This window comes from Penaeus monodon, chromosome 2 (genome assembly GCF_015228065.2).
Source record: "Penaeus monodon isolate SGIC_2016 chromosome 2, NSTDA_Pmon_1, whole genome shotgun sequence".
Taxonomy (NCBI): Eukaryota; Metazoa; Arthropoda; class Malacostraca; order Decapoda; family Penaeidae; genus Penaeus; species Penaeus monodon.
Window position 1 is genome coordinate 25,592,173 of NC_051387.1, and position 7,945 is coordinate 25,600,117.

Below are 7,945 nucleotides of genomic sequence, written 5' to 3' on the forward strand. Positions count from 1 at the left end.
GTGTAGTGTGTATGTGTGTGTGTGGTTGGGGGGTGTATGTGTGTGTGTGTGGCTGGGTGGTGTATGTGTGTGTGGGTGGGGGGTGTATGTGTGTGTGTGTGTGTGGATGGGTGGTATGTGGGGGTTGGGGGGCTGGGTGGTGATTGTGTGGTGGGGGGGTGATGAGTGTGTGTGGAGGGGGGGTGTATTGTGTGGGATGGGGGGTGTATGTGGTGTGGCTGGGGGTGTATGTGTGTAGGGTGGGGGGTGGTGTATGTGTGTGTGGGTGGTGTGTGGGTGGTGAGGTGTGTGTGGGTGTGTGTGTGTGTGTGTGTGTGTGTAGTGTGTGTGGGTTGTGGGTGGAGTGTGGTGTGTAAGTTGTGTTGTTGGTGTGTAGTGTGGTGTGTGTGTGTGTGGTGTGTGGGTGTTGTGGTGGTGTGTGTTGCGGTTGTGTGTGGGGGGTTTTGTGTGGTGTTGTGTGTGTTTGGTGTGGTGTGTGTCTAGGTGTGGGGGTCAGTGTGTGTGTTGTGTGTGTTAGTGTGGTGTTGTGTTTTTGTTGTGGGTTGTGTGTGTGGTGTGGTGTGTAGTGTGAGTGTAGTGTGTGTCAGTGGTATTGGGGAGTGGGTGGTAGTGTTGTGTTGGTGGTGTGTGGTGTGTAGTATGTGTTTTGTGGTTTTGTAGTTGTGTGTGGTGTGTTGTGTGTGTGGTGTTTGTGTGTGTTGTGGTGTTTTTGCGGGTGTTTTCGTGGTTGTGTGGTGTTGCGATGTGGGTGTGTGTGTGTGTGTATGTAGGTGTGGGTGTAGTGTGTGAAGGTGGTGTATGTAGAGTGTGTTTTGGGCTGGGGGTTAGTTGTGGGGTTGGTAGTGTGTTTTGGTTGTAGTGTGTGTGGGTGTGTGTGTGTGTGTGGTATGTGTGGTGTGGTGTGGTGTGGGGTGTGTTGTGGTTTGGTGGTGGGTGTGTGTGGGTGTAGGGTGTGTGTTGGGTGTGTGGTGGTGGTTGTAGTGTGGTGTGGTGTGTATGTGTGTGTGGTGTGTGTGTGTGGTGTGTGGTGCGTGTAGGTGGCGTAGGGTGTTGTGTGTGTGAGGGGTTTGTGTGTGTGTGGTTTTATTGGTGTGTGTGTGTGGTGTGTGTGTGTGTGTGGTGGTAGTGTGTGCGGGTGTGTAGTGGTGTGTGGGTGTATGTGTGTTGGGTGTGTATGTGGGTGTGGGGGTTTGTGTGTTGTGGTGTGTGTGTGTGTGTGGTTGTGTTTGTGTGGTTTTAAATTTTTGGTGTGTTTGTGTGTGGTGTGTGGTGTGTAGTGTGGCTGTGTGTTGGTTGAGGATGTTAGTGTGTAGTGTGGTGGTAGTGTGAGCATAGTGTGTTGTGTTTTTTTGTGGTGTGAGTGGGGTGTGTAGTGTGGGGTTGGTGTGTGTGTGTGTGGTGTGTGTGTGTGTTTTTTGGGGTTTTTATATTGTTGGGGTTTTTGTGTGTGTGGGGTGTTTGTGTTGTGGTGTGGGTGTGTAGGGTTTTGGTTTTGGCTGGGGGGGGGTTTTAGTGTGTGTGTGGGCTGGGGGGGTATTGGTGGTGGGGGGTGGGTGGTGTATGTGTGTGGGTGGGTGGTGTAGTGTGTGTGGGGGGTGAGTTGTGTGTGTGTGTGTGGGTGGTGTATGTTGTGTGGTGTATGGGGTGGTGGTGTATGTGGTGTTGGCGGGGGGGTGAATGGTGTGTGGTGTCTGGCTGGGGTGTGTATTATGGGGGGGTGTGTGGGGGGGGGGTGTTGGGGGTGGTGTTGGGGGGGGGGGGTTTTGTGTGTGTGTGTGGGTGGGGGGGTTTTGGGTGGGTGTGGGTTTTTGGGTGTTGTGTTGTGTGGTGTGGATGGGTGGTGTTGTATTGGTGGCGGGGGGTGTATGGTGTGGCTGGGTGGGTTGTATGTGTGGTGTGTGGCGGGGGGCTGTATGTGTGTGTGATGGGGGGTGTTGGTGTGTGGCGGGGTGGTGTATGTGTGTAGGGTGGGGGGGGGTTGTAGTGTGTGTGGGGGGCTGAGGGTTTGGTTGGGGTGGTGATTGATGATGTGTGTTTTTTGGGGGGGGGGTGATGTGTATGGTGGTGGGGGGGGGTGTAGTGATGGTGGGGGGGGGGGGTGTATGTTTTGGTGACTGGGGGTGTAGGGTGTGGGGGTGGTGATGTGTTATGGGTGGCTGGGTGGTGTATGTGTGTGTGGGTGGCTGGGTGGTGTATGTGTGTGGGTGGCTGAGTGGTGTATGTGTGTGTGGATGGCTGATTGATGTATGTGTGTGTGTGGGGGGGGGGTGTATGTGTATGGTGGTGGGTGGGTGGTGTATGTGTGGTGGTGGGTGGGTGGTGTATGTGTGGGTGGGTGGGTGGTGTATTTGTGGGTGGTGTGTGTGTGTGTTGGTGGTGTATGTGTGTTGGTGGTGTGTGTGTGTGGGTGGGTGTGTGTGTGGGTGGTGGTGTGTGTGGGTGGTGGTGTGTGGGTGGGGTGGTGTGTGTGTTTTATGTGTGTGTGGTTTATGTGTGTGTGGGTGGTGTATGTACATGTGGGTGGTGTATGTGTGGATGGGTGGTTTATGTGTGGGTGGGTCGGTGGTGTTTGTGTGTGTGATTGGCTGGGTGGTGTGTGTGTGTGTGTGTGTGGTTGTGGTGTGTGTGTGTGCGTACATGTTGTGTGTATGCATATTGTTGTATGCGTGTTGTGTGTGTGTATGTGTGTGTGTGTATGTGTGTTTGTGTGTGTGTAGTGTGTTTGTATGTGGAGTGTGTGTTTGTATGTGGTGTGTGTGGAATGTGTTTGTGGAGTGTGTGTAGTGTATGCAGTGTGTGTTTGGAGTGCGTAGTGTGTGTGTGGAGTGCGTAGTGTGTGTGTGGAGTGCGTAGTGTGTGTGTGGAGTGTGTGTAGTATGTGTTTGGAGTGTGTGTGGTGGGTGGTGTAGTGTATGTGGGTGGGTAGTGTGTATGTGGGTGGGTAGTGTGTATGTGGGTGGGTAGTGTGTATGTGGGTGGGTGGTGTATGTGTATGGGTGGTGTATATGTGTGTGTGGGTGTTGTATATGTGTGTGTGGGTGGTGTACGTGTGTGTGTGGGTGGGTGGTGTATTGTGTGTGTGTGGCTGGGTGGTGTATGTGTGTATGGGTGGCTGGGTGGTGTATGTGTGTGTGGGTGGCTGAGTGGTGTATGTGTGTGGGTGGGTGGGTGGTGGGTGTGTGTGTGTGTGTGTGTGGGTGGTGTATGTGTGTGTGTGTGTGGGTGGGTTGGTGGTTGGTGTATGTGGGTGGATGGGTGGTGTATGTGTGTGTGTGTGTGGTGTATGTGTGTGGGTGGCTGAGTGGTGTATGTGTGTGGATGGGTGGGTGATGTATGTGTGGGTGGGTGGTGTATGTGCGTGTGTGAGTGTGTGTGTGTGGGTGGTGTGTGTGTGGGTGGTGTGTGAGTGTATGGGTGGTGTAGGTGTGTGTGTGTGTGTGTGGGTGGTGTGTGTGTGGGTGGTGTATGTACATGTGGGTGGGTGGTGTTTGGGTGTGAGTTTGGGTGGGTGGTGTATGTGTGTGTGTCTGGGTGCTGTATGTGTGTGTATGTGGCTGGGTGGTGTATGTGTGAGTGCGGGTGGTGTATGTGTGAGTGCGGGTGGTGTATGTGTGAGTGGGTGGTGTGTGTGTGTGGTTGTGGTGTGTGTGTGCGCGTGCATGTTGTGTGTTGCATATTGTGTGTATGCGTGGTGTGTGTGTGGTATGTGTGTGGTGTGTATGTGGTGTGTGTGTGGAGTGTGTGTTTGTGCATGGAGTGTGTGTTTGTATGTGGTGTGTGTGGAATGTGTTTGTGGAGTGTGTGTAGTGTTTATGAGGTGTGTTGGAGTGTGTAGTGTGTGTGTGAGGGTAGTGTGTGGTGGAGTGGTAGTGGTGGTGGAGTGTGTGTAGTATGTGTTGGAGTGTGTGTGGGGGTGGTGTATGTGTGTGTGGGGGTGAGGTGTGTGGGGGGTGTATGGTGTGTGGGTGGTGTAGTGGGTTGGGGTGGTTTAGGTGTTGTGGGCAGGTACGTATGGGGGTTTGGGGTGGTGTAGGTGGTGTGTAGGTGGTGGTGTAGGTGGTGTGTGGTGGGGGGTGGTGGGGGTGGTTTGGGGGTTGTGGGGGGGGTTGGGGGTGGGGGGTTTGGGTTGGTGTGAGGGTGGGAGTGTGTATGTGGGGGGTAGTGTACATGTGGGTGGGTGGTGTGGGTGGTGTATGTGTGGGGGGTGGGTATGTTAGGGGTGGGGGTGTATGTGGGTGGGGTTGTATATTTGTGTGGGGGTTGTATGGGTGTGTGGGGGGGTTATGTGTGTGTGTGTGGGGGCTGGGTGGTGATGTGTGGTGTGGTGGGTGGTGTATGTGTGGGTGGGGGGTGTATGGTGTCGTGGGGGGGGTGTATGAGTGGGTGGCTGGGGGGTGTATGTGTTTTTGGGGTTTGTGGTGATGTGTGGTGGATGGGTGGTTACAGTGTGTGTGGTGTGGGGGGTGAGTGTGTTTTGGGTGGGGGTAGGGGTATGTTTTGGGGGTGGTGGGTGGTGAGTGTGTGTGGGTGGCTGAGGGTTAGTGTGTGGTGGGGGTGGGTGGTGTATGTGTGTGTGTGTGTGGTTTATGTGTGTGTGTGGGTGGTGCGTGTGTGTGGGTGGTGCATGTGTGTGTATGGGTGATGTATGTGAGTGAGTGGGTGGTGTATGTGTGGGTGGTGTATGTGTGTGGGTATGTGAGTGGTGTATGTGTGTGTGTGGGTGGTGGTGTGTGTGTGTGGGTGGTGGTGTGTGTGTGTATGGGTAGTGGTGTGTATGTGTGTGAGGGTGGTGTATGTGTGTGTGTGGTGTATGTGTGTGTGTGTGGGTGGTGTATGTGTGTGTGTGTGCGGGTGGTGTATGTGAGTGCGGGTGGTGTATGTGTGAGTGCGGGTGGTGTATGTGTGAGTGCGGGTGGTGTATGTGTGAGTGCGGGTGGTGTATGTGTGAGTGGGTGGTATATGTGTGTGAATGGTGTATATGTGGGTGGGTGGAGTGTGTGTGTGTGTGTGTGTGTGTGTTTTTGTGTGTGTGTGGGTTTGTGTGTGTGTTGTGGGTATTAGGTGTGGTTGGGTGTGTGGTGGTGTGTGTGCGGGTGTGTGTGTGCGTGCTATGTGTTTGTGTGTTGTCAGTGTTGTGTTTGGTGTGGAGTGTGTGTGGTGTGTGTGTGGAGTGTGTGGATTGTGTGGTCTTTGTGTGGAGTGGGTATTGTGTGTAGAGTGTGTATTGTGTAGTGTGTGTAGAGTATGTGTGTGGAGCATGTGTATGTACGTTGTGGAGTGTGCATGTGTGTGGAGTGTGCGTGTGTGTGGAGTGTGCGTGTGTGTGGAGTGTGCGTGTGTGTGGAGTGTGCGTGTGTGTGGCGTTGTGTGTTGGCGTGTGGTGTGTGTGGAGTGTGCGGTGTGTGGAGGGTGCGTGTGTCGGGTGTGAAGTTTGTGCATGTGTGTTGGAGTGTGTGGTGGGATTGTGTTTAGCTGGTGTGAAGTGTGCATGTGTGTTTGGAGTGTATGTGTGGAGAGTGTGTGTGGTGTGTGTGTGTGTGTGTGTGCAGTGTGTATATGTGTGGAATGTGTATGTGTGTGTGTGGCGTGTGTCTGTGTGTGGGTAGTGTGTATGTGGTGTGTGGAGAGTTGTGTTGTGTGTATGGAGTGTGTATGTGTGTGTGGAGTGTGTGTTGTGTGAGGAGTGTGTGTGTGGAGTATGTATGTGTGTGGGTGGGTTGGTGGTTGGTGTATGTGGGTGGATGGGTGGTGTATGTGTGTGTGTGGGTGGGTGGTGTATGGTGTGTGTGGTGGGAATGTGGTGTGTGTGCCAATATGTGGCGTCGTGTTTGGAGTGTGTATGTGTGGAGTGTGTGCATTTGTGTGGAGTGTGTTTGTGTGTAGTGTGTGTATGGGTGTGGAGTGTGCGTATGTGTGTGGAGTGTGCGTATGTGCTTGGATTGTGCGTGTGTGTGTGTGTGGAGTGTGTGTATGTGTGGAGTGTGTGTGTATGTGTGGAGTGTGTGGAGTGTGTATGTGTGTGTTGTGTGTGGAGTGTGTGAAGTGTGTGTGTTGTGTGTGGAGTGTGTGAAGTGTGTGTAATGTATGTGGAGTGTGCAATGTATGTGGAGTGTTTATGTGTAGAGTGTGTGTAGTGTGCGTGTGTTTGGAGTGTATGTGTGTGTGAAGTGTGTATGTGTGTGTATGCGTGGAGTGTGTATGTGTGTGTAGTGTGTGTAGAGTGTGTGTGTAATGTGTGTGTAGTGTGTGCAGAGTGTGTGTAGTGTATGGTGGGAGTGTGCGTGTGGTGTGGAAGTGTCCATCGTGTGTGGAGTGTGTCTGTGTGTGGTGGAGGTATGTGGCGTAGTCTGTGTGGGTGGATACTTGGTATGTGTGTGTGGAGTGTGTATGTGTGTGTGGAGTGTGTATGTGTAGAGTGTATGCATGTGTGGAGTATGTGTATGTGTGTGGAGTATCTGTGTGGAGTGTGTGGACTGTGTCTTTGTGTAGTGTGAGTGCAGTGTGAATGTATGTGCTGTCTAATGTGGAGGAGTGTGTTGTACTGGTTGGAGTGGTCGTGTGTATAGAGTGTGTGGAGTGTATGTGTATGTGTGTGGAGTGTGTGTGGAGTGTGTGTGGAGCATGTGTGGAGTGTGTTTGTGTGTAGTGTGCGTGTGTGTCTAGTGTGTGTATGGGTGTGGAGTGTATGTGTGTGGAGTGTGTGTGTGGAGTGTGCGTATGTGCGTGGAGTGTGCGTGTGTTTGGAGTGTATGTGCATGTGAGTGTGTGTGAAGTGTTTGGAGAGAGTGTGTGTGGAGTGTGTGTATGTGTGCGGGGTATTGTGGGTGGCATGTGGATATGGTGTGGAGTGTGTGTGTGTGTGTGTGGAGTGTGCGTGTGTGTGTGAAGTGTGTGTGTGAAGTGTGTATGTTTGTTGGAGTGTGTATGTGTGTGGGTGTGGAGTGTGTATGTGTGTGGGTGTGGTGTATGTGTGTGGGTGTGGAGTATGTGTGTGGGTGTGGAGGGGTATGGATGTGGAACAAGATGTGGATGTGCATTTGTGGAAGTGTGTATGATGTCGTGGAGTGGTAGTGCAGTGTGGGGGTGTGTATGTGTGTGTGTGGAGTGTATGTGTAGAGTGTGTAGTGTGTGTAGTGTGTATTGTGTGTGCAGTATGTGTGGAGTGTGTGTATGTATGTGTGGAGTGTGTATGTGTGTTTGTGGAGTGCGTATGTGAGTGTGATTGCGTAGTGAGTGGGAGGTATACATGTTGGAGTGATGGTGTGAGGGAGTATGTGGATTTAGTGTGTGTATAGTGTCGGTGGAAGTGTGGTAGTGGAGTGAGTATGTGTGTGTAGTGTGTGAGAAGTGTATGTGGAATGTGTAGTATGTGTGTGGAGTGTGTGTATGTGTGTGGAGTGTGTGTTTGTGTGTGGAGTGTGTGTGTGTGGAGTGTGTATGTGTGTGGAGTGTGTGTGTAGTGTGTGTGGGATTTGTGTGTGTGTAGTGTGTGTAGAGTGTGAATGTTGTGCATGTATTTGGAGTGTATGTGCGTGTGTGTGGAGTGTGTGAAGTGTGCATGTATTTGGAGTGTATGTGGTGAGTGTGGTGGTGGTGGCTGGTGGGTGTGGTGTGGTGTGTGGGTGTGTGTGGTGGTGTGGTGGGTGTGGTGTGTAGTGGTGGGTGTGTGGTGTGTTGTGGGGTGTGTGGTGGTTGAGTGGGTGGTGTGTGGTGGTGGTGTGTGGTGGTGGTGTGGGGGTGGTGTGTGGGTGGTGTGGTTGAGTGTGTGGGTGGTGTGGGTGGGTGGTGGGTTGGTGGGTTGTGGTGGTGGTGGTGTGTGGTGGGTTGATGGTGTGTGGGGTGTGTGTGGTGGTGTGTGTGGTTGAGTGGTGTGTGGTTTTTTTGGGAGGGGTTTTGGGGGTGGTGTGTGTGTGGTGTGGTGTGGGGGTGTGTGTGGTTGGTGTGG